General features: G+C 45.2%; 1 protein-coding gene across 2 annotated transcripts in view; it reads left to right on the plus strand.

Moving 5' to 3' along the window:
* The first annotated feature begins 10,367 nt into the window (after positions 1–10,367).
* SPSB4 (splA/ryanodine receptor domain and SOCS box containing 4) overlaps positions 10,368–24,628 on the plus strand; it is a 97,043-nt gene continuing 82,782 nt past the window's right edge. The window contains exon 1 of one of the 2 annotated variants that reach the window (XM_004037757.3): positions 10,368–11,012. The gene's annotated coding sequence lies outside the window, so the exon portion shown is untranslated. The remainder of the gene's footprint in view (positions 11,013–24,628) is intronic. The other variant, XR_010132943.1, reaches the window with a different exon arrangement.

Below are 24,628 nucleotides of genomic sequence, written 5' to 3' on the forward strand. Positions count from 1 at the left end.
ACTAACCATGTTAAGTTAAAGGTATAGATGATATAATAAAGTCCCAAGTTGAATTTTTAGAGATACAACTACAAGGTCTGAGATAAAAAATATGCTGAAAGAGATTAATAGCAGATTCGACATTGCGGAAAGGAGTGGTGAACTTGAAGACGTAAAAATAGAAGCTACTGAAAATTAAGCACACAGAGAAAAAGGATGAAAAAATGTTTAGAATAACAGGACAACTTTAGGCAGCCTATATATGTGTAATGGAGTCTTTGAAGAAAATGAAGGGGGAAGAAAAGTATTTGAAAAAATAATCGCTAAAAAATTTCCCAATGTGATAAAAACTGTAAACCAACAGATCCAAAAGCTAAATGAAACCCAAGTACAAGAAACATAAGGAAGACTACAAGGAGACACATCTTAATTCCCTTTACTAAAACCACTGATGAAGAGAAAATGTTAAAAGTAGCCTGGAGGAAGGGAAGACATATTACAGAAAAACAAAGATGAGAATGGCCTTTGATTGTTCGTCAGAAACAATGTAAGCTAAAGGACAACGAAGCAACATCTTTAAAGTGCTGAAAGAAGAAAGAAAATTAATCAGTCCAAAATTCTTTACTAAGGGAAAATATCACTCAAAAATTAAGGCAAAATAAGACCTTTCTATACATGCAAAAGCTGAAAGAATTTGTTACCATCAGACCTGCACAATAAGAAATGCTAAAAGGAAATCCTCTAGGCAGAAGGCAAATTATACCAGATGGCAATATGAATCTATACACTGGAATGAAAAGTATTTGAAATGGCAACTATGTGGGTAAACACAACAACTTTAAAATATTTAAATCTCTTTAAAAGATAACAATTTGGGGCAAAAATAACAGTACATTAAGGGGTTTATAACATATGTAGGAGTAAAATGTATGACAACTATACATAAAAGTCAAGGGTAAAAATGGAAATAAAATTTTTGTAAAGTTCTTATACTATACATGAAATGGTATATTACTTGAAGGTAGACTATGACAAGTTAATAAGTATCCTGTTAATATAACCTCTAAAGCAACCACCAAAATAACACAGTAACTTATAGCCATGAACCAACAAAGGAAATAAAATGGATTTATAAAAAATAATCGAAAAGAAGGCAGAAAAAAAGAGAGGAAAAAGCAGCAAAGAACAAATGGAGAAAATACAAAACAAATAGCAAGATGTTAGATTTAAACCCAACCATATCAATAATCACATTAAATATAATAGTCTAAATATCGCAATCAAAAGGCAGAGATCACCCAATCAGATAACAAAATCATATCACAACTATATGCTGTCTATAAGAAAACCTTTTGAAATATAACGACACATATGTGATAAAAGCAAAAAGATGGGAAAAGATATATCATGTTAATGCTAATTTTTAAGAGTCTAGCATAGTTATATTAATATCAAACAGGGTAGATTTCAAAGTGGTATTAGCAAGCTTAAACAGGGTCATTTCATAAAGAGACATAACAAACCAAAAATGTATGCATGTAAAACAAAGCTTCAAATACCTGAAACAAAAATGGATAGAACTACAAGGAGTAGCAGACAATCCATAAGTACATTCATATATTTCAATATCCTTCTCTCAGTAATGGACAGAACAGGTAGACAGAAAGTCAGTAAGGATATAGAAGACTTGAATAACACAACCAACTTGACTTCATTGCCATTTCCAAAGCACTCCTCCCACCAATGGCAGAATACACATTCATTCCAGTGCACCTGAAACATTTATAAAGATCAACTGTATTTTGAGCTGAAAATACATTTAAATAAATTTAAAGCTATTCAAATCATACAAAGAGGGTGCTCGGATCACAATAGAACCAAATTAGCAATCAATTCCAGAATGCTGTCTAAAAATATCCAAATGTTTGCAAAAAATAACACAATTCTAAGTAACTTATGAGTCAAAGAAGATTTTTTTTAATTACATAGTATTCTGAATTTGAAGAAAATACAAACACAGTATAGCAAAATATGTGAGAGGTATCTGAAACAGTACTTAGAAGGAAATGTATAGCCCTAAATGCCTATACTAGACAAGAAAAATGGTCTTAAATAAATGATCTCAGTTTTCACCTGAAGAAGATAGAAAAAGAAGAGCAGATGGATCCCATCGTAGGCAGCATAAAGGAAATACTAAAGATCAGAGTGAAAAAAATGAATAAAATAGAAACCAGAAAAATACAGAGAAAATAAATAATACCAAATCTGTTTCTTTGAGAAGATCGGTAAGTTGCTAATGAGACTGAACAGACAAAAAAGAGTGAGAATGAGAGCTGGGGGTTTGGGGCAGATCCAGAGAGAGACACAAATTAACAATATCAGAAATGAGAGAGGTGACATCATTATAGATTCTGCAGGTATTTAAAAGATTATAAAGAAATAGTATGGACAACTTAATGTCAATATATCCTACAATTAGATGAAATGGACAGATTTCTTGAAAGGTGTTAAATACTACAATTTCCTAAAAAAGAGATTACCAGAAGAGCTCTGTATCTATTAAAGAGATTGAATTTCCACTTAAAAACCTCTCCACAAAGAAAACTCCAAAGCCATATTACCACACTGGTAAATTTATTCTATGACACACTTAAGGAGTAAATAACTCCAATTCTATACAAATTGTTTCAGAAAATAGAAGAAAAACCAATGCATCTTAACTAATTCCTTAAGGTCAGTATTAGTTCGATGCCATAGCCAGACAAAGGTGTCACAAGAAAAGACAAATACAGACCAATATCCCTTATGAACATGGATTCAAATTGAATCCAACAATATATTGAAAAGACAAATACATTATGACTAAGTGAGATTTAGCTCAGGAATGCAAAGCTAGTTTCACATTCAAAATTCAATTAATGCAATTTTCTATATGAACAGACTCAAACCGAAAGGAAATTGGGAAACTCACACAGTGGACTGGGAAGGATGGAAAACCAGATCCAGAAAAAAAAAAAAAAAACAGACAAGAACAACAACAACAACAACAAATTCAAGGCAGCAGAACCATGGAGGAAATCTTGCCTCAAACCCAATCTCGTGAGGACCACTACTGCCACTCCCAGCACTGATCACTGGATATAGAGGTGACCACCAAAGCTAACATTGCCCATGGGGTCTTCTGCCAACCCTGCCTCCAACAGAATAAATTCTCCATCCTTGCTTTTTTGAATGGCTGGTCCCAGCTTCAAAAACCTAAGAGGGAGGTTTTGATTGGTCAAAATGTCAGGAAGGCTGGAATAGTAAGGAACCAACAAGGGGTCTTTGTTGCTAACAATATAATTCACTCTAACTAGTACATTCAGATAGGGACTTAGTTTAAAAGATTGACTAGCTCACGGAATCACTGTGATTGTCAAAACGTAGGTTCTGAACTGAGTTTTCACGAATATACCTGTCATTATGCTGCAGAACTGACGCAGTAAGGGAGCTTCTGCCATAGCCAGGAGTAGGAACCTGCTACTCCTGCCACTGACCCCAAACAAGAGTTGCTTCTTCCTCACACCAGCCAGAATGGATGCTCTAGGCCTAGAGAGTTTCTTCAAGTAGTTCGCTTCTGAGTCAGATCAGTGTGTCCGTTTGCAGAATCCAGATGACATCTGCATCGGTTACTGGAAAGGAGTCCTGATCCAGACTCCAAGAGAGGGTTCTTGGATCTTGGGCAAGAAAGAATTTGGGGCAAGTCCATAAAGTATAGTGAAATCAAGTTTATTAGAGAAGTAAAGAAACAAAAGAATGACTACTTCATAGGCAGAGCAGCCCTGAGGGCTGCTGGTTGACTCTTTTTATGGCTATTTCTCGATCATATGCTAAACAAAGAGTGGATTATTCATGAGTTTCTTGGGAAAGGGGTGGGGATTTCCTGGAACTGTGGGTTCCTCTCCTTCTTAGACCATATAGGGTAACTTCTGGACATTGCCATGGCATTTGTAAACTGTCGTAGCACTGGTGGGAGTGACTTTTAGCATGCTAATGCATTATAATCAGTGTATAATGAGCAGTGAGGATGACCAGAGGTCACTTTCATCACCCTCTTAGATTTGGTGGGTTTTGGCCAGCTTTTTTACTGCATCCTCTTTTATCAACTGGGTCTTTGTGACATGTATCTTGTGTCAACCTCCTATCTCATCCTGTGTCTAAAAATGCCTAACCTCCTGGAAATGCAGCCCCACAGATCTCATTCTCATTTTACCCATCCCCTATCTAAGATGGAGTTGCTCTGGTTCAAATGCCTCTGACACATCCAGTGGCAAGGGAGGCTAGGAAATGAAAGAGTTTTGTTTATCTGAATTTACCAAAAAACAAATTGTGAAGAGGGTTTTCAAAAGATTTTGAGCATCATGTCATGACTGAATGCTGGGCTTTTTGGCCATTACTGCGAAGTGACTCTGCTTCCTACCTAGAGTAATATGGTGGGGAATTCCCCAGCTTAGGCAGGGGAATTCAGCTGCTCAAGGTCCAAAAGTAACAAATGCCAATAGAGGAAAGTACTCTTATTAGTTCCATTTTACAAATTGGAAACTGAAATTTCCTAGACATTTAGTAACTTGTGTAAGACCACAGCCCAAAGAACAAACATTTGCCAAGCCCTCATATACATAACCTCCTTTCATCTTTACAGTTTTATGTGGTAGATGTTATTGCCCCCATTTCATATAAGAGAAAAATGAGGATTATAGAAATTAATTAAAAGCTAAAGATTCTGTGGTACATGCAACCCTGCCATGATCTGCCATGCCCACCTCGAAGCTTCCTCCCAGGGTACCAAGTCATTTTATAGCAGAACTCTCCAGGCCTCCGTGCGTGTGTGTGTATGTCCTTAATATCTTGTCCTACACAAAATTCAATGACCACTGGATATATTTGGGTATCTGTCACTGAGCCTCACCTGTCTTCTTTCCTACTGCAGACTAACTCAGGTCTTTTCCAGAGTCCTCCTGGGAGGCTGAGACTTCTGGGCCCCACTAGGTCTAATTATCTAAGAAGTAAAGGGGAATGGGGCAGGGAATGGAATGGCCTGGAATCTGAATCCCTGTCAGTATGCAAATCACTTACTTGCATGCAAATCATTCCAAGGAAATGGAGCTGGGTATCCCTTGGTCAAACTTTTTTGTCTCCTGTGAATGATGCAAATTACTTTTGGTACATACAACCCTCACTGTTTTGTGGCTAGATTGAAAAAGTTTTTAGCCCTGCATTTGAATAGGCTGACCCATGCTAGACAGTGATGAAGAGGACAAGACACAATGATTCCACTCCTACGAAAAGACCCAAGAAAACATTAGCACAGATCCACCAGGGAACCTGTTCAGAAATGTTCATAGCAGCACTGTTTATAGTAGCTCCAAAATAAAACCAATCTGAACACCTATGGAAGAAGAATGGAAAAATTAATTGTGTATGTTCACCCAATGAACTATTATAGAGCCATGAAAATGAATGAGATACTGTTACATGCATCAACATGGATGAATCTTGTTAAGTCCAATGGCAATTCCTAGAAAATGATATATAGTATAGTATCTTTTAATAAAGTTCAAAAAGCAAGTAAAGCTAAATAAATTCATGTTACATGTATTTTTAAATCCAAGGAAATGATAAACCATAAAAATCAGGATAGTGGCCAGGCGCGGTGGCTCACGCCTGTAATCCCAGCACTTTGGGAGGCTGAGATGGGTGGATCACGAGGTCAGGAGTTCAAGACCAGCCTGGCCAAAATGGTGAAACTCCATCTCTACTAAAAATACAAAAAATTAGGCATGCATGGTGGCAGGTGCCTGTAATTCCAGCTACTCGGGAGACTGAGGCAGAGAATTGCTTGAACCTGGGAGGTGGAGGTTGCAGTGAGCTGAGATGGTGCCACTGCACTCCAGCCTGGGCGACAGAGCAAGACTCCATCTAAAAAAAAAAATCAGGATAGTGTTTTTGTGTGAAGGGGAGGCAAAAAGATGGGCTAGGAAAGGAGCACCCGGGAAGATGTAGGTGTTAGAAATGTTCTAGGTCTTGGGTTCAATAGTGGGTTCATGTGTGTTCATCATGTTATGAATAAATACATGAATTAATAAGTCCCATACTTGGGCTAATGTTGACAATGTTTCATGATCAAGGATTATGATTAATTCAATTCTGATCATTCAATACCTAAATGGAAGACAGAAATAGAGAGAGAGAGAGAGAAGCCAATGGAGCTAGCCTTTCTTCCTTTTTTCCTCCGTCCCTTCCTCCCTGCCTGCCTGTCTTTCTTTTCTTTTCCTTTACCTTTAATTATTCCACAAACATCTACTGTTTGTCGACTGTATACCATGCCCCAGGCTGAGAACTAGGAACACTGGGATGAATCAGACACAGTCCTGCCCTAAAGAGTCACCATGTGATGCAAGAGTCTGACAATTCCCCAAAGGTTTTCAAGGTGCTATGACAGATGTAAAGCAACAAAGTGTGGTAGGGCTTACAGAAGGGGCCCTTAATCCAGCCTGGGCTATTTGGGAAGACTGTGGAGCTTTCTGCTTTGAGAAATTAGCAAGAAGAAAGTGTAGTTGGGGGTGTAACAGCTATAAAAATGAAAAAGACAGCCTTGCCCTCGAAGTGCTTATATCTTGGGGTGAGGGACAAGAAAGGAGGTCACAACAGTGGGACTTGGGGTTGTGAGAGAGGCAAGCACAGGCTTGAGATGCACACAGGAGGGCACCGTGCTGTGCCTGCAGTGTTAGGAAGGCTTCTTTGAGGAGATGACATGGATACAAGCAGAGAGACGAAGTATGAATTAGAGTTACCTGAAAAGTCTGTACCAGGAAGAAAGGTAAGCACGTACAATGGCCTGTGGCAGGGAGAAAGAGCATGGAGGAGCTCAGGGGGCCCCAGTGTGGCCTGGCCCAGAGCGCAAATGAGAGGAGGTGAAACTAGATGAGTAGGCAGGGAGCTAGATTCCATGAAAAAGCATGAAAATTATGCTGTGGGCCATGGGGTACCTCTGAAGGGAGTGGCAAGGGTGATTTTTCCTTCATGAAGAGAGCCCAGCAGTAGAGTAGAGGTGAGGGGGCTGCTATAACTGCAAGGGAAAGAGATGGTGATGCTTGGGCTGTAAAGAGGAACAGAATTTGAGAGCTGGGCACCTGATGGACAATGCCGCATGGCAGGCTGGGCTCAAACAGGGTTGCTCCTGAGGGGTGGGCAGAGGACATTCAGACCTCACACAACACAGTTCTGTCTTGCCACAGACCTCCTTGGAGCAAGCTTCAAGCTCCAAAATTTCTCAGAACTGAAAGTTTTTCCTCCAACTTCTGTAAAACCATGGTTAATACTTTTGCAAGACAGAGAAGGAGTCCAAGATTTCAATAGCTAAAAACTGGGAAGTAGACCGTATACCATGCCTTGTGGGAGCAAAGGCAGGAGGAGTGAGGTTCACAGCTTTGCTTTATCCATGGGGTTCTGGACCCCTGACTCCAGCAACTCCCTACTGGACCTTCTGCCCCAGGCGTTACTTTGCCTTAGTCCAAGAATCCCACGAATGCTACAGATCTTGGTCTACTCCTGAGAAGTAGAAGGAAAAAGATTTATTGTGCACCTACTACACGACAAGCTACAACCCACAACTGTACTCTAGGGACATTCTTCTGTTCCTGTTTAGAAATGAGAAAGCTAGGACCCAAAGGCTTGGAATTGAGATTCAAGCCCAGAGCTGTCTGACTGTGCCCATGCAATACTGTACATTCTTTAGAGCATCACTGTGGCTAGTTTTTCACTGTTGCATTTTTAGACTCACTCTTGGACAGTTAAGAACATCTTGTATTAGTTATCTACTGCTGAATAACAAATTACTCCAACATTTAGCTGATTAAAACAGCAAACGTTTATTATCTTACAGTTTCCATGCATCAGAAATCTAAGCACAGGTAGTTGGTTTCGGTGATTCACGATCTCTCGTGAGGTTGCAGTCAAGGCATCACACACGGCTGTATTGTCCTATGAAGGGCTCAGCTCGTGGGGGCAGAGATCTGCTCCCAAGTTCACTCATGTGGTTATCGGTAGGTCTCAGTCACTCACCATATGGGCCTCTCTCCACAGTGCCACTGCAGGATATGGCAGCTGGCTTCTCCAGAGAGGTGATCCCAAAAGAGAGCAAGAGTGTATGCTCAAAACAGAAGCCACAGTCTTCTTATAACCTAATATTGGAAGGAACATCCCATTACCTCTGCTGTATTCTGTTAGTGAGAAGCAAGTCAGTAAGTCCAGCCCACACTTTAAGGGAAAGGGTTTACACAAGGGAGTATGTACCAGGAGTCAGGGATCACTGGGGGCCATTTAGAAGCTGCTGATCTCAATCTAAAGAATTTTAGTAGCCAGGCTATCCTGGCTTCTCCCCAAATGGCAAGTTGTTTCCCTTGTTATCCAGAGGCTGGAGGATTTGGGGGTCTACAGGGACAGAAGGGGGCCCTGTTTTGGCCCACTCCTTTGTGCCTGGGGCATAATCTCATTGGGAAAGGCCAGTGTGGTGAACCTAAGTGGAGCCCCCAAGGGAGAGGGGGAGTTGTTTTCTCAAATTGTGGCCACTGCTCCCTCCCTCCCTTATCCTTGAAGCTACTGTGATGCTTCCCAGCAAAGAGTGGAAGCAACGGGCATCCTCCACACACACACCCAGCCTGTCAGCCAGTTGGGTAGAGAAACCATCAGCATGAACGTCTTCTTTAAACTTTCCTTTGCTTCTGAGCTTCTTTCCACAAATTTTCTTTTCTTGCTCCCCAACCACATCCATAACCTCCACAGTAGCTCACAGTAGAGGTGCTCCAGGAGCTTGTCAATAGGAGATAGGAAGGAAAGACACCAACTGTGAATGTAGGTCAGCACTGCCACTTAGGGCAGTTCAAATCACATTCACTGTCCTCAGCATCTATCCTATGCTGGTGCAGGGCATCCAGAGATGTGCGAGGTACCTATACTTGCCCTCCGGGGGGGGGCTGACAGTTTTAGGAGGGGCAGACATGCAAACAGACAGTGATGAAACGTTAGAATAAGTACAATAAATACCTGTCAATACACACTTTTGTCACCTCATCATGGTTATCTTGGTTCATAAAGCATCATCTTATGCTTAGACTATTACAGTAGCTGCCAACCTGGTTTCCTCCATCCATCCATCCACTTGGCTGCTAAGAGGTCTTTCTGGAATGCAAATCCGACAAGGTCACTACCCTGGTTAAAGGTCTCCCGAAGTGATGGGGAAGGTCAAGCTCTTGATACAGTCCCCACCCAAGACCCTAGACACCGTCCATCCCTCCAGTTCCGTCATACCCCCTCTGCTCATAGCACAGGCTCTGTGCTGTGATAGGTAGCTCTCCAGGTGACCATGTTGTACCCCTGCCTCCAGGAGCTAATTCATGTAGACACATTTACTAGGAAACATTCCCAGTTGCCCTTTCCAGTCTGACAAATTCGCCCCAGAACCTCTCTCAAAACATTTTCTTCATAGAGTTGGATTGTCTTTACTTGTTTTCCATGTCCTTGATGAAATGCGCACTCTGCATCTAGACTCTGTCTGCATCTAGACTCTGCCTGGCACCTGGCACAGAGAGGGATTGGGTTAGCAAATGACTGCGTAATGGACCTAAAGTCAATTCTGGGAGCACAGACGAGGGCCACCAAACCAAGAACTTTCAATTTCCCCAAGGAAGCGCAGATACCAGAAGCACCCTCGAGGCTTCTGTTTTGGCCACGCCCTTTTCCCCATCGCTCAGTTCAGGCTCCCAATGAGGCGGCCCACCATCAGCGCTGGTAGAGCAAAGAGACCGACTTCCTGCGCCTCGGGTGGGCGGGGAACGCTCCTTGAGCAGGTGCGGTATGAAATTGGACTTTAAGAGATGAGTTGGAGCCTGATCTCAAAAATAAAGTGTGGACGTGTGTGTCTGAGGAAGGGGGATAATAAACCACCCTCTTTTCCTCCTGGCTGCTATTTCCCACGTGCGTTGAGTAAAGGCACCAAAGCTGCCTAGTGACTGGGTGTCTCCTCCCCGTCAGGGGCACCCACCCTGGCGCTCCAGGCGCGCTTGAATGAATCCGGGAGGACCCGCGCGCATGAATGAATGCGAGAGCTAGGGAGTAAGCGGGCGAGCGGGCGGGTGAGTGAATGGCGACCGCGCCGCCACCTTGGCACAGGGGCGCGGGCGCGGGCTCCACTTCCCTCTCCCGCCAGCTGGTGGCCTCGAGAAGGTGGCGGCGCCGGCAGCGGCCCGAGCTGGGACGGCCGGGGCGCGGGATGGTGGGGGAAGGGGCGTTCCCGGCGACCGCGCCTTCCGCGGCTATTGGATTAGTGGCCTTCAGGGATGAGCTCAGCCAGATCGGCTTTCAGCTGCAGCCTCCGGGCCGGCCGGGAAGGCGGGGAGCGGGCGGCGGCGGAGGAGGAGGGGGAGGCGGCGGCGGCTGCAGCATCCAGAGCTGGCCGTGGCGGCCGGCGCGCCCCGCGCACAAAGGCACCCAGCCCCAGGGGAGGGCGATGAACACACCGCATCCCGGGCCCGGGCCCCAGCTGCTGCTACCGCTGCGTGCGCTCAGGGCGCTGGGGAAGACGCCCGGCGCGCCGGGGGCCAGCGGCCGAGGCGCGGCCCGTGCGCCCTGAGCGCGGGACTCGTCGCCCTCCGGGTCAGGCGCCAAGCTTCCAAGCGGCTAGAGCGCGGGCCTTGGAGCGCCCCCAGGATCGCTTCAGTAAGGCGCTTCCCCACTCCAGGCCCGACCCCCGGCGCCTGAGCGCCAACTTCGCCAAGAACGCTCCAACTCCAGGCCATCCTGCAGCGCAGAGGGGGCGCTGCTGCCGGGCATCAGCCGTGAGGACGCGCCCCTGGCCGTGCGGAGAGAGCCGGCATTTGCGGGTCACTCGGACGCCCCTGAGTGGGCGGCGGCGGCAGCAGACTCCTCTCCCGGGAGTCCAGGACCTGCCAGCGCTGGGGATTCTTCCCGAACAGGCGCTTGCCCTCTCTTTTATGGTGAGTACTCTCCAGCTCCTGGTGAGGGGCGCGCGGGGGCCGGGAGCCGAGATCCGGCTGCACGGACTTTGTGCGGGCCAGCACTCGACACAGCTGGCGCTCCTGGCGTCCCAGTCCCTGAGAATTCCTCTCTGCAGGTTGTGGCAGTTCGAGATGGTTGATTTGCCCGCAGCCGTGGGGCGTTTGGGGCCCGGCCCTTGGTATCATGGGTTCTAAGCCCTTTGCTTCTCTGCGTAGTGGACAACGCACAAAAAATTGCCATCCGATTCACCCGCTTGGGTTTGGATCCAGGATCCGTCACTCACTGGCTGAGTGACCTTGGACAGGGCGCCAAACCTGTTTCCTCATCCATAGGATGGGAATGATAATTGTGCACATTTTATAGGGGTATTGGAAAGATCTATGGGATGGTGTTCGCAGGTAGACATGTGCCGGGCACACAGGAAACAATCATATGTTAGCTAGTATTATTATTAGCTTTGCGAGCCCAAGCTTGTTATCCAACTTTCCGAAGCTGCAGCAGTTCCCTCGTCCGTGTAATGGGGACAATAATTCCTGGGGGTCTGTTCGTCCGGGGTATTCGGAGAGGTGGAAGTAAAGCACGGGTCACGCAATAGGCACCAGTGGCTGTTGTTACCGTTTATTCCTGACTCTGGGGCAGTGAGGCTGGTCGCCTGGCCCGAGAGCGACTCAGGGACCAGTTCCTGGCCTTGCTTGAATACAAACTTGTCTATGCTCGGGAAGGGAGGGGGCTGGGAGCTCAGGAAACCCTAGGCGCAGGGCTCTGGGAAGGAGGGAGGGGGCCAGAGCCTTGAGCGCGGCAAATGTGTCCGCCCTGGTCGCTCTGTACGCGCCAGGGGCTCCAAGCCAGAAGGGGACGCCGAGCCCCCGACCTCTGACTGGCGGGAGAACCGGGGGAGTGGCTGCTCCCGCCGGCCCATGGCCAAGCGCAGACTGCTGCCGACAGGAAGGAGAGGAGGGCACTTTTCTGTACCGCTGTCGCGAGAAGGTGGAGAGTTTTCAGTTCTGGAGTCAGGCTTGGGTTCGAATCTGTCTCCACCACCAGCTCGCGGTGTGACCTTGGGGAAGTTCTCTAACCTCCCCCCGCTTGGTTTCCTCTTCTGCGCCCCACTCTCCTCCTTGGGGGGTTGGGGGATGAAGATAGGAGTTCCCTTCTCTCAGACTCTGAGCCCTCTATCCTCCCACCCCCTTTCTGCCCCCCTGCCCCCCATCTGCGCAATTTGATGAGCTTAAGTCTGGAAGACGTAAAATGTGTAAAAGCATGATATAAACATCCTTTACCCAAGGGCATATTCCTCTGAGACACATACCCTCTAATTTATTCCATTTTTAAAAATGGTAATGAAAAGAATGTAAGCCACCTTTGGCAAATCACAAACAAAATTCAACTTACTGGGCCTTCTACCCAAATATCTCTCCAGTTTGTATTTCTCGTTTATTTTAAAGATATATTTAATGATATAAAAATAAAATCTGCAAGGAAAAGAAATCACCAGAAACAGTCAAAAGATATATGACAAACTGTCACATATGACATATACCACTCCTATCACAATAGGCTCATCTCTTTAAATATGTAAAAGATTCCTGAGGTCAACAAACAAAAGATCAAATGGGCAAAGACACGATTCATACATGCGAAATAAAATAGAAATGATACTAAAACATATGACAAGATACCTTACCTCAATAAGAAAAATGCAAGTTAAAATTACAAGATTTTGTTTTTAATGTATCAAACTAGCAAGTAGTCATAACCATTTATCAGAAGCATCTTTTAAAAATGTAGATCACATTTCTCCCTAGCTCAGGACCTCCTTAAGGCTGCCACAGAGTAAAATCTAGATGATCCCAGGGGTCCTCAGGTCTGGTACTGCCCTTCTCCACCTCTTCTTCACCATTTTCCTCTCCCCCCTACCCACCCTCCTAGCCTTCTTCCTTTTACTCCAACACTCCAAAGGCTCATTCACTTGCTGTTCCCCTGCCTAGAATACTTTTCCTCCTAGTTTTTCATACAACTGAAACTTCCTCATCATTTACGTAGAACTGTCCTTGGAAGGGCTTCATTTCTATCCCAGAAAGTGGCCAAGCCACAGTGGCCAGTGCAGAATTCCTTGCCCTTTTGGGGAAAGACCTAGTACAACTCACCATACAGGAGTTACTTAATTTCCCCTGAGCTGCCCGACCTGTTGTCACACATCCATGCTCTCGAAAGGTTTTTTCTTTGTTGATACAGGAGTGAAGGGTCTCGGGCATGAAAATCAGGGGAGTGGCAGGCCGTAGATGGAGGTCACCAGAAGTCTCTGCCTATATATGTACTATATAAGTACATAGTATGTACTCTTGATTTATGTGAACATGACCATCTGTGGTAAGAAAAGATCAACTATAAAAAATTTTTAAACCAGCAACACGTTTTTAATAAAACATGGTTCCTACATAAGCCAACTAATTTATTTGCTGCTGATCAGTTCAAGAAATAGGGATTTGTTTTGAGGCTATAGGAAAAACAGTTGTGGGTGGTGTGCCCTTTGGGAAAGAGGTGGGATACCTCAAACCAGTTATCATGAACTTTGTGTGGAACTTTAGAAGAACTTTCCTAAGCAGTGTTGATTGCATGTGATTTTTGCTTCACACATTGAGTTCAGAACTTACTCCATTTAAAATGTATACGTGTGGTGGTTCATGCCCGTAATCCCAGCACTTTGGGAGGCCGAGGCAGGCGGATCGCAAGGTCAGGAGATCGAGACTATCCTGGCTAACACGGTGAAACCCCGTCTCTACTAAAAATACAAAAAATTAGCCGGGCGTGGCAGCTTGCGCCTGTAGTCCCAGCTGCTGGGGAGGCTGAGGCAGGAGAATGGCCTGAACCCGGGACGCAGAGCTTGCAGTGAGCCGAGATGGCACCACTGCACTCCAGCCTGGGCAACAGAGCAAGACTCCGTCTCAAAAAAAAAAAAATGCAAACCATGCAGGAGGTATAGAGTGGCTAGTCCTTCTTCAGTCTGACAAGCACGTCTTAATGCAGCCAGAGGTAACAGGTACAAGGCTGTGTACGAGTATTGGAGATAAAGGCTGGTTGGGCACTGGCTTCATTAAGAAATGCAGATGTGGTGCAAGAGATAGCAGCAGGAATCAACAGCTAAGATGAAGACAAAGTGGGATGGAGGGCAGAGGGTGCAGTGGGACGTAGGCAAGAGGACACAATGGGGTGGAGGGAAGAGGATGTAGTGGGCTGAGGGGCTGCCACGGAGGGGTGCCCAGTTCTGCTTCTGCTAGAAGGGGCAGGGGAGTGAGAGAATGTCAGCCAGGTCAGAGAAGATGGGAAGAGTCCCAGGATGTGCTGACGAGGAGAGTCTGGCATGACTGGTCTGAGGTGGGCCGTGATGACAGACAATGTGGAAGAAATAAGAGCAGCCTGGAGGGCCCCTGGATGCCAAGCAAAGAGGTGCAGCTTCTCTCTGGAGAAGCTGCCTGGAGGGTTGAATGAAGAGATTGGTGGGTGTCTTGGTCAAATTTACCTGTTGGCAGCATGGAGAGTGGGTTGGCGGGCAAACAGTGGAGTCAGGGAAACCTGCTAAGAGACCAGTGGAGTAATCCAGGCAAGGTCTGAACTAGGGGAAAGCTGACGGGGTTGAGTGGTGGGGACCAAGAGACGGGATCCATGGCAGGAACAGTGACATGCAGAGGAACCTGGTATGCGAGAGAGGGAAGAGGCCAGGCTCAGCCTAGGACATGCAGATTCCGAGGTGCATATGGACCACAGATGTCCCACAGGGCTGAGAGTGTGGGTGTGCCCATGGTAGGAGGCTTATGATGGAAAGAGGTCAGCTGGCCTTACAAGGTCATTTGAAACAACACCCAGACAGGGCTGACCAGGGGCTTCTAGTAGGTAGGTCTTGTGCTGAGGAGAGAAGGCAGCACTGGAGACCCAGCTTGAGAGTGTCTGCACGGGGCTGGAGATGCAGGTCATAAGAGAAGATGCATGGAGAGAGAGAGTGAAAAGCAGAAACTGAAGTTGAAGCGATGGACTTGGGGGTGCCCCATTGATGGGGTAGGCAGGAAGACATTGGAGCCAGGAGGAGGCAGGAAAGCTGCTATGGTAAGCTCTACACTTCAATGTGCTGGTATGTGTGGTGGGAGACGCTGGAGCAGTGCCAAAGTCATCCCTGACCTTTAATGTTGTGAAATGTCATGGATGGTGAACTGGAGCTCTGCTTTCTCCAGAAGTGAGTGGGCCTTGGCCCGGTTTACTGGCCACAGAGACATTCTACCTGTTATCTACCTTCAGGAGACATCTACCTGTTATCCGCATTCTATGAAATGTGCAAGTTGTACAGATTCCTGGGGCTGGAGCAGCTCCCTCCCCGATCCTGCTCCCTTTCTCCTCTCTTCCTCTCATCCTCTCTCCTTTCCACCTTAGTATCTCAAAAATGCCCCCAGAGATACTGTAGGCTTAACAGAGGGATCTTCAGAAATCCCAGCAGGTCCCTATTATGGCCTGGCTCAAGCCAGAGGCATGAATAGTTCTGCTTTTCTTTTAGGCATTCTGTTTCCAGACAACCAGTTATACCAAGTGGAGAAGGTTCATCTTGGGAGGTAAATGAGGGATTGGACGCAAACCTTATCATGTTTTCATCATCGTTTTCCCCAGAGGGCTTCATTAAATGGTACCCTTCCCATCTTCTCCCTTCATGCTTTGACCCAGCCCAGACATGCTGGGCCTCAGGGAGTCCAGCTGCCCTGCAAACAACCTCCACATGTGCCTGGGGCAGGCCTCTGGGCTCCGGGGCAGCTGTGGTGACCAGGCTGGCCCGGACTGCACGTGGCCTTGCTGTCTCAGTGGTATGTCTCTTTCAAATGACCTTGCAGAGCTTGCTGCCCTGGTCACAGCCTAGCAAACCTCCTTCATCCCATTTGCTGCTCTCCTTGCTGGCTGACAGCCCAGCTTGCACCTTGGGGGCCCCTGGCTCAGTCACGCGTGGGAGGATTCCCATGGAAACCCCAGGAGGAGGAGAGGCTCAGGGAAGCCTCATTGATTCTCGCTCCAGGAAAACAGGCGTGAGATGATTCCACCTGGAACTGGACAGATGGCTCTCTTTGTGAGCTCTTGGGGAAGAAAGGGCTTGCCCAGCCAGTTGTAGCCTGAGCTCCATGTGTGTATAGCAGGGAAAAGCTAATGAATGCCTATGAACAAAACCTTGGGGGTTCTTTAGTTCATTCATTGTTGGTGGGTTCATTCTGAATGAGCATCTTTAATAAAACAGCCTCCCTACTTAATATTTGCACAAGAAAAATCTTAAAAACATTCCAGTTAAACTAAGGTCAGGCACCTATCATTGGTACCTTTGCACAGAGTCAAAAATTGAAAAATAAAGACATGAAATAAATAGTCTGAGCTCACAGTGCTCTGCATTCCCAGTTCATTCTTAAGTGTTGGTTGTTTCTAAGGCAGTGTATTGCTTTTCTTCATTTGTTCATGCTCGTGCATTCCATAGACGTTCACCCACCACTTTCTCTAAGCCAGGTCCATGGGGACTCTGATGAGGGAGACCCGGCCCCTGCTCCCAAGTTGCCCCAGTCTGATGGGAGGGAGGCAGCCAAAGAGACATCATGTCCCCTTGTGATAAGAGCTGTGGTGGGCACAAGTACAAGGGCTCTGAGAGCACAGGGGGCTGGGGAGCTCCCCAGAGGCACTAATATCTAATATCCTGAAAGCCTCAGAGAACCTGTCGAGGATTTTGAGCAGGAGCGTGATTAGATCAACTGTGTACTTTTACAAGTGCAGTAGTATATATTTGAAAGTAATATGCAGTCTATAAAGGAATTCCAGTGGTACCTAACTGGATTTCTTTTTACAGTCTTTGTCATTATTCAGATCTCTCGTGGAGTCTGACCCCTTTGGTGTAGGCTGTCTCCCTAAGGGAAAGTGGTTGAGTCTTATGCTTTTCAGCAGCCTGAGATTCCCAGGGCAGGCATCATTACTGCTGGCTAGACGAAAGAAGGAGATTTGCCCCCACCTCTGGCTCCAGCAAGTCCAAAGCCAGAGGCCACACAGAGAGAAGGGCATTTCACGCAGTCACTACCAATCCCCACAGCAGTCATGTCTTCTTGCAGACCCCGTGCCCATTGAGCTCAGCTAGACAGGCCTCTGTGGCTGTGATTTTGGGTCCCAGGCCTCTGAAGACTGTGCATCATATTTTTCAAACTAATGAGGTTCCTTAAACAGTGTGGCATTGCCACTTCATGTCTCCTCATTTCCCTGTCGGGTAGGAACATCTGCTAGGGTCCTGGGAAAGGCAATTAGCAAATTAGAGTTTTTGTTTTCTTGCTCAGCCATGATTGAAGCCCCAGAGCAGATCCTTCTGGATAATGTCATTAAGCATCCCCATCCAAGCATGATGTAGGAAATTAAGTTTGGTTTTGGGGAAAAGTGACGGAGGCACCCTTTGGCGTTCTTCAGGATGCTGGCTGCTTACTGGGTTGAGAGATGATGGTATTCCTGTCAGGAAGATGGATCCTGTTGTATGTCCCATGTGCCTGGCCCAGTGCTGCATGCTGTAGTGGAGATGAGGAGAGGAGAAATGTGCTAAGTGCCCACTCCCTCTGGCTGGAGAGAGAAGGCAGGGATGAGCCCGAGTTGGCCACTGCTGCGTCCCTTGCTCTCAGCTGCACAGTGCCTGGCACTGTGTTCACTAAGCATTTTTTGAATGAATAAATGAGGGTTGGAAGCAGGGAAGGATGCAAAGCAGTAGCTAATAAAGGAGTAGACTGGATACAGCCAAGAGTCAGCTGCTCAGGAGTGAGAGTCCAACTATGATAGTGGCATTACTGGGCTTCATGTCCCCATATCCTGACTTTAGCCCTGGCCCTTTCTCTGCTTCATCCTCTGAAAAACAGCAGAGCATGAGCCCTCCCTGAAGCCCAGCACAATCTCTCCACAGTCCATATGTGTGTTCTGCCCCATGTTCAAAGTACCAGGCTTGTGTCTTGCATGGAGGGAGTGGTGCAGTGGCTGGGGGCACAGAAGTGCTGGTGAAAGCTTCCTGCCATCAGAGGAATGCCCTCAAGGTAGAAAAAAGCAGATCAGTAAGGCCTGAAAGATGTCCCCCTGGCTGGCTCAAGGGTGGACAGAGGTACAGGGCAGGCCCCAGGAGGCCTACTGGATCAGGGCAGGCTTCCTAGAGGAGGTGGAGCTCACCCTCATGGACTAATTATCTCTCAAAGGCTCCACCTCCAAATACTATCACACTGGGGCTTTGTGTTAGGCCATTTTTGCATTGCTATAAAGAAATACGTAAGACTGAGTAATTTATAATTAAAAGAAGTTTAGTTGGCTCACGGTTCTGCAGGGTTTACAGGAAGCACGGTGCTGGCATCTGCTTGGCTTCTAGAGAGGCCTCAGGAAGCTTACAGTCATGGCAGAAGGTGAAGGAGGAGAAGGCATGTCACATGGTGAAAACAAGAGCAAGAGGCGGGGGTGGGGAGGTGTCACACACTTTTAAATGAGCAGATATCTCTCCAGAACTCAGTCACTATCCCTAAGACAGCACCAAGCCATGACAGACTCACCCCCATGACCCAGACAGCTCCCACCAGGCCTCACCTCCAGCACTGAGGATTACAACTCAACATGAGATTTGAGCAGGGACAAATATCCAACCTATATCAGGCTTCAACATGTGAATTTGGGGAGGACACAATCAGTTCATAGCAAGGCACGTTCAAGTGGTGAAATGGCAATGTTGGAACACATCCACAATTTAAAAGAGCACTCACCACTTACTGGAAGCCCTGTGGTGTGCCAGACTTTACAGGTGTCTGCTCTGATACTTGCAAAAGCAGGTGAGGTTGGCACATATTTAGCAGCACTTCCAACCAGTCTCAGAGAGATTAAGTCCTGGCCTAGGGTCCAACAGACAGGTGGGGATTCACATCTAGGTCTCCTGTCCTTCATTAGATTGCCCAGCTGCTAGTTTCCCTTAACGGCTTGCCATTCACGGACATGAGCACTCTGCTGTGCGCCCTGTACTGGGGCAGCAGCAAAGGGGCTGTCTATTTACTTGCCCACCTTGTCACACCACAGTGTGAGCACTCTTCAGGATCTCTGCCTGCCTCTAGTAGGGACAGAGACTTTGAGACTATGATTGCAAAGGAGAGCACTGGGCCCTCAATGACCCAGTATGGGCCAAGCCAAGTACTAGTAAGAGGACTTCCCTGGGGCTGCTGTTTGGCTGTTGCTTTCAAACATGTTTAAGTGTCTTTTCAGCAACAGCAACTCCACAGTTGGCATGGTTGTGTGCAAGGATAAAGCAGTTTCCCTTAGGAATTTTCTGTGTGGGCCACACAGAGCTGGTTACAGTCATTGCCGTGGAGAGGGCATTATTCTAAACAACATGGAGGAAGAAGTAAGAGCACAGGCTTGTCATATGGTAACTCTGGGGTTGATCCCAGTCCTGCCACTTCCTGGCTGTGTGACCCCAGGTTATGCAAGTTATGCAACCTCTCTGAGCCCGGGCTGCTATTACAGAGTGCTGCGTATGTATGCATGTGCTGTGTACATAGGTAGTTTTGTGCATTTGAGAACATATCTGAATAAATGCTGGAAGTAGAATTGCTAGGTCAAAGGGTCTGCATATTTGCAATTCTGAAAGATGGTGTTAATTTGCCATTTGCCGAGGCTAAACCAGTTTATATCCACTTTAGCAATGTATGAGTCTGTCTTCTGTTCCACACATTCTCCAAGCATGCGTTATCCATTTTTTTGACCTTTAATAAGCTGATAGACAAAAATGGCATTTCAATGGAGTTCTAACTCATTTCTTTTTCAGTATACATTGAGTATCTTTTCAAAGGAACCATTTGTTTTTGTGTAAACTGTTGATATCTTTTCATATTTTGTACTTGTATTCATTTGTAGGAGTTTGACATATATTTGTTGGTAATTTGTGTTGCAAATTTTTTCTTATGTTAAAACAAGTCTAACTTCTTTTACAAGTGCTTTCAGCTACATCGTTTTGTTATTTCCCATTTTCATTTCTTATTTTACATATTTCTGTCTTCTCCCCCATTAAATGATTATATGGTTTATGTTTTATGTGTTTTTAAAAATTTAGTTACTTAAGTCATGCATTTAAAGTATATTTAGTAATAGGTGAAAATGCAAATTACATAATTTTTAGGTGAAATAATCTAAATAAAGGCCCATTATACCAATTTTTAAAAAGAAAATTCACTATAATTTATAGACCAAAAAAAAGAGAGAATAAAGCAAAATTCCTCCAAAAGCTGACAATGTTTATATCTGGTTAATGAGATAGGAGAAAGAGGTGAATTCTAGTTTTTGTCCTTTTTTTGTATTCTCTAAAATTTAGACATTTATTTAACCTTTTCTAATTAATGAGCTTTATTTCTTCAGAATAGTTTTAGATTTAAAGAAAAACTAAACAGATAGTACAGAGAGGTCCCATATGCTCACTCCATTTATCACCCTAGTTTCCCCAATTATTAGCATCTTACATTAGTATGGCACATTTATCACAACTAATGAACCAGTATTGATCCATTATTATTATTATTTTAATAATTAATATTAATAATTAAGTTATTAACATTTTTTCAGATTTCCTTTTTTTCTCAGATTTCAGTTTTTACCTAATATCCTTTCTCTTTTCTTTCTTTCTTTTTCTTTCCTTTTCTTTCTTTCTTTTTTTTTTTTTTTTTTGAGATGGAGTCTCCCTCTGTCGCCCAAGCTGGAGTGCAGTGGCACGATCTTGGCTTACTGCGACCTCCACCTCCTGGGTTAAAGCAGTCCTCCCACCTCAGCCTCCAAAGTAGCTGGGACTATAGGCGTGTGCCGCCACACCTGGCTAATTTTTTTTTTTTTTTGTATTTTTAGTAGAGACAGCATTTCACCATGTTGGCCAGGCTAGTCTTGAACTCTTGACCTCAAATGATCCACCTGCCTTGGCCTCCCAAAGTTCTGGGATTACAGGTGTGAGCCACCAAGCCCAGCCCCTAATATCCTTTTTCTGTTCCAGATCCCTTCCAGGATACCACATTATGTGGAATTGTTAGGTCTCCTTAGGGCCCTCTTCACTATGATGGTTTCTCAGACTTTGGTTCTGATGACCTTGCCGGTTAGGTCAGGTATTTTGTGGGATGGCCTCCAAATGGAATTTGTCCTTTGTTTTTCTCATGATTAGAGTGAGGTTATGGGTTTTGGGGAAGACACCCAAAAGGAAGATTTCATTATATCATATCAAGGGTACATACTATCAACATGATAGATTAATAGTAATATAATAACATAACATAATATAGTATGATACATTACATGATTAGCTTTAATAGTTTATATGTTTTATTGGTTTTGTTTTGTTTTTGTGGTAGTTTTTCCCAAAGAACCATCTCTTGAGTTTTTGCTTAGTTCTATTATTTCCCTATTTTATTATGCTCCATTCACTTTTTAAAATTTAATAGCATAAATATACCAGCCATGATTTCCTCTGAGAACTGCTGTAGAGGCACCCCGCAGGTTCTAGTATGTGGAATGCTTTTTGTTATTGTTGTATTCCAGATATTCTGCAATTTCTATATGGATTTCTTTTTTGATCTGAGTTGGGGTCAAGTTGTTTAAAGAATTTTTTAAAATGCCCAAGTGATAGGATTTTGTGATCTATAATTTTGTGATTAATTTCTAGTTTTCCTTCTGTGTTATCAGATACTGTATTATTTTTGCTTTTTTTGAAGTTTTATTTGTGACCTAATATACGGGAAAATTTTTTTGATTGTTCCATGAACACTTGAAAAGAACATGCATTCTTTGTTTTCAAGGTATAGAATTTGATGAACACATTAATTAGATCTGTCTTATTAATTATGTAATTTGGTTTTTCTATGTCTTTACTTAATTTTGGTCCACTGGTCCATCATGAGCTAGAAGAGGGAAATTAAAATTACATGCCTCTGATGTGTGTCTGTCTAAGGCCCCTCCTTATATTTCCTCTAGCTTTTGCTGTGAATTTTGGTGCTATTTGGTGAGTTCAGTCTTCAATTGTGGATCGCATTCTTTATTATTATTAAGTATTCTTGTCTCACTTAAAACCTCTTGTCCTGAAATCAACTTTACTTGCCTAATATTAAGATTACAGTGTCTGCTTAGTTTGAGTTCACACTTCCCTGTTATGTGTTTGCCCTTCCTTTATTTTCAAAATTGTTAAATCACTTTGCTTTGGGGAATGTCTCTTATATGTAGCATATGGTTGGGGGTTTTGTGTTTTTCCCCAGTCTTATAATCTTTTTTTAGCAGTTTACTATGGCCATTTAATGACATGGTTAATATTTTGGTCTTAGTTTTACTATCATATTTCATGCTTTTATGCCTTTTTGCCTCTCTTGCTTTCTAACAAAATCTTTCAGTATATGATCTGTTTTATTTTGTATTATGTTCAAGGTTTGTATCTGCAAGATGTGTATTTTTATTTTTAGTTCTGGAGGTTACCTTTATAACTAGCCAAAATGGATTTAATCTTTTGTTGAGACCATGCTAGGTGTCTCCCTTCTGAAATAATCAATCACAAAATTAGTTTACAAATTTGGTTCCCATTTTTATCTGCTTTGTGGCAGCTTTTTTTCAGGTGAGTTTGCTTGGTTTGCCATGTTTTGTCCTGTTCGTTTATTCCTTTCTTTCTTCTATAGCATCTTTGACTATATCCTGTGCTGGTTCCTCTTTGAAAGAGGTGAACCTTCTTGGATCAGCATTTTGCAGGAGACACATGTGGAGGAGGTACCAAGAAGAGGGCAGGATTGCTCCCTGGTTCCCAGGAACTTTGTTCACAGGGTTGTCGTAGTGACTTCCTTTAGTCTTTGCTTCTACTCTGTCAGCAGAGTTCTGCAGCTGTGGGCTTCTCCCAATTCAGAGCCCTCCTCTCACTCTGCCTTGCCAACACACTGCTTCCTGTGAAGATGGCGGGTCTGTGGTTTCCTCTGTTGGCCCTGCCCTCCTCTTCCCCCAGGGTGCGGGAGGCAGCTCCCACTACCAGACCACATGCCCTGTTCCCATTTTTTCTGATAAGGGATCATTAGTTTTTTCCTTCAGGGAATACCAGCTCCTGGCTGGCTCTGCCAGCTTTGTCTGAGATCTGCCACCACAGGTGTCTTCTCTAGGTGTTTTCTCACAGTATTTTTGATCTTCACTGCTTTTGGTAGCCCTTACCTGTTTTTGGCAGCCTTTCCTTATAAGCTGTGGTTCAGGTTATAAATGTGTTCTAGTTTGCTGAAGAAGGAGTTTCCATTTCTTTTTTTCTCCTGGATTTTGGGTGATTTCGGATATGAAAAGGAGTAACTTTATTCTGCTATCTTAAAACTGCCTAGTGTTGCAAATTGTTATGTGTTCTGGTATTCCCTCAGATTGAACATTAGCCAGAGCTCTCGGAATAGGGTCAACATCTGCTGAAGCTGGGATCTGACAATAGAAAGGGAAGCATATGAGAGTTAAGAATAAAATGGAATGGTGAAAAACCCACAGGATACTTGTCTGTGCTGTGTGGCAGCAGAGTTCTTTTCGTCCCTACCTGGACTTTGGCTAGGGGTGCACCACTGTCTGGGTGGGAGGTTGAGGCTGGGGAGGGCAGGGCATGAAAAACACCCATCCATCTCCTCATCTGGCTCAGGAGAAGTTGTTCTAGGCCCAGCAGCTCTCAGGCCAGGGAGGGGAGGGCACATGCCTCTGCTCTGGACAGGGCTTGGCTCTCCATCTCTCTCCATACCCAGGGCCCGTCCAAGTAGTCCGAGCTCCTTGGGTTCTGTCTGGTTTCCTAGTGATGGTGGCCAATTCCTTCTCCATGAAAACCAGGATCCTGTCTTAGGGAAGGCAGTCTGGGGTCAGTGCTGTTAATGGTATTTACATGACCGAAGAAAGAGCTCACCCATCCAAAGGGAGGGGATCCACATGGGATGCCCAGAGAACAGAGCCAGAGAGGAAAACCTGTCGGCAGAGTTCCAGGACCCTTTATATTATGGTCTCTCAAGTTCCCCCATCACCAGAGGGAGGTGTTTTATCCTCATTTTTTTTACTGGCAAGAAATCTGGAGTATCCAAGAGGCTAGGAGGCTTTCCTGTGGACCCACAGTAGGAGATGGAGAGAGGGATTTGGACGCAGTTCTGTCTGGCTCCAGAGCCTGGACACCGGCTCCCTTATCCTTCCTTCTCACCTCTATTGACCTCCATTCACCTTCCCATGGAGCCCTCACCCCATCTTCCCACGCTGCCTGATGTCCATGTCCCTGGTGACCCTGCTGCACCTTGTTCTGTGTCTTGCCTCTCAAGCCTGGCTACATTTTAGGAGGTTATTTAGGCTCCCCAGGACTCCAGGGTTGGGAAGCAATGGGCCACACCTTACAGCCCTGTGTCTTGAGCAGCTGTGTGCCCCCCAGCCTTGGCACAAGGCTTGTCCCTTGGGATCAAAAGCACCTGGGTTCTCATCCAGGCTCTGACCTTAAGCAAGTCACAACTGCTCTGGGCTCACGCCTTATTTCTAAAATCAGACTGCCTATGATTGTTCTAGGTCCGGAACACAAACCCTGAAGCCAGAT

This window comes from Gorilla gorilla, chromosome 2 (genome assembly GCF_029281585.2).
Source record: "Gorilla gorilla gorilla isolate KB3781 chromosome 2, NHGRI_mGorGor1-v2.1_pri, whole genome shotgun sequence".
NCBI classification, from domain to species: domain Eukaryota; kingdom Metazoa; phylum Chordata; class Mammalia; order Primates; family Hominidae; genus Gorilla; species Gorilla gorilla.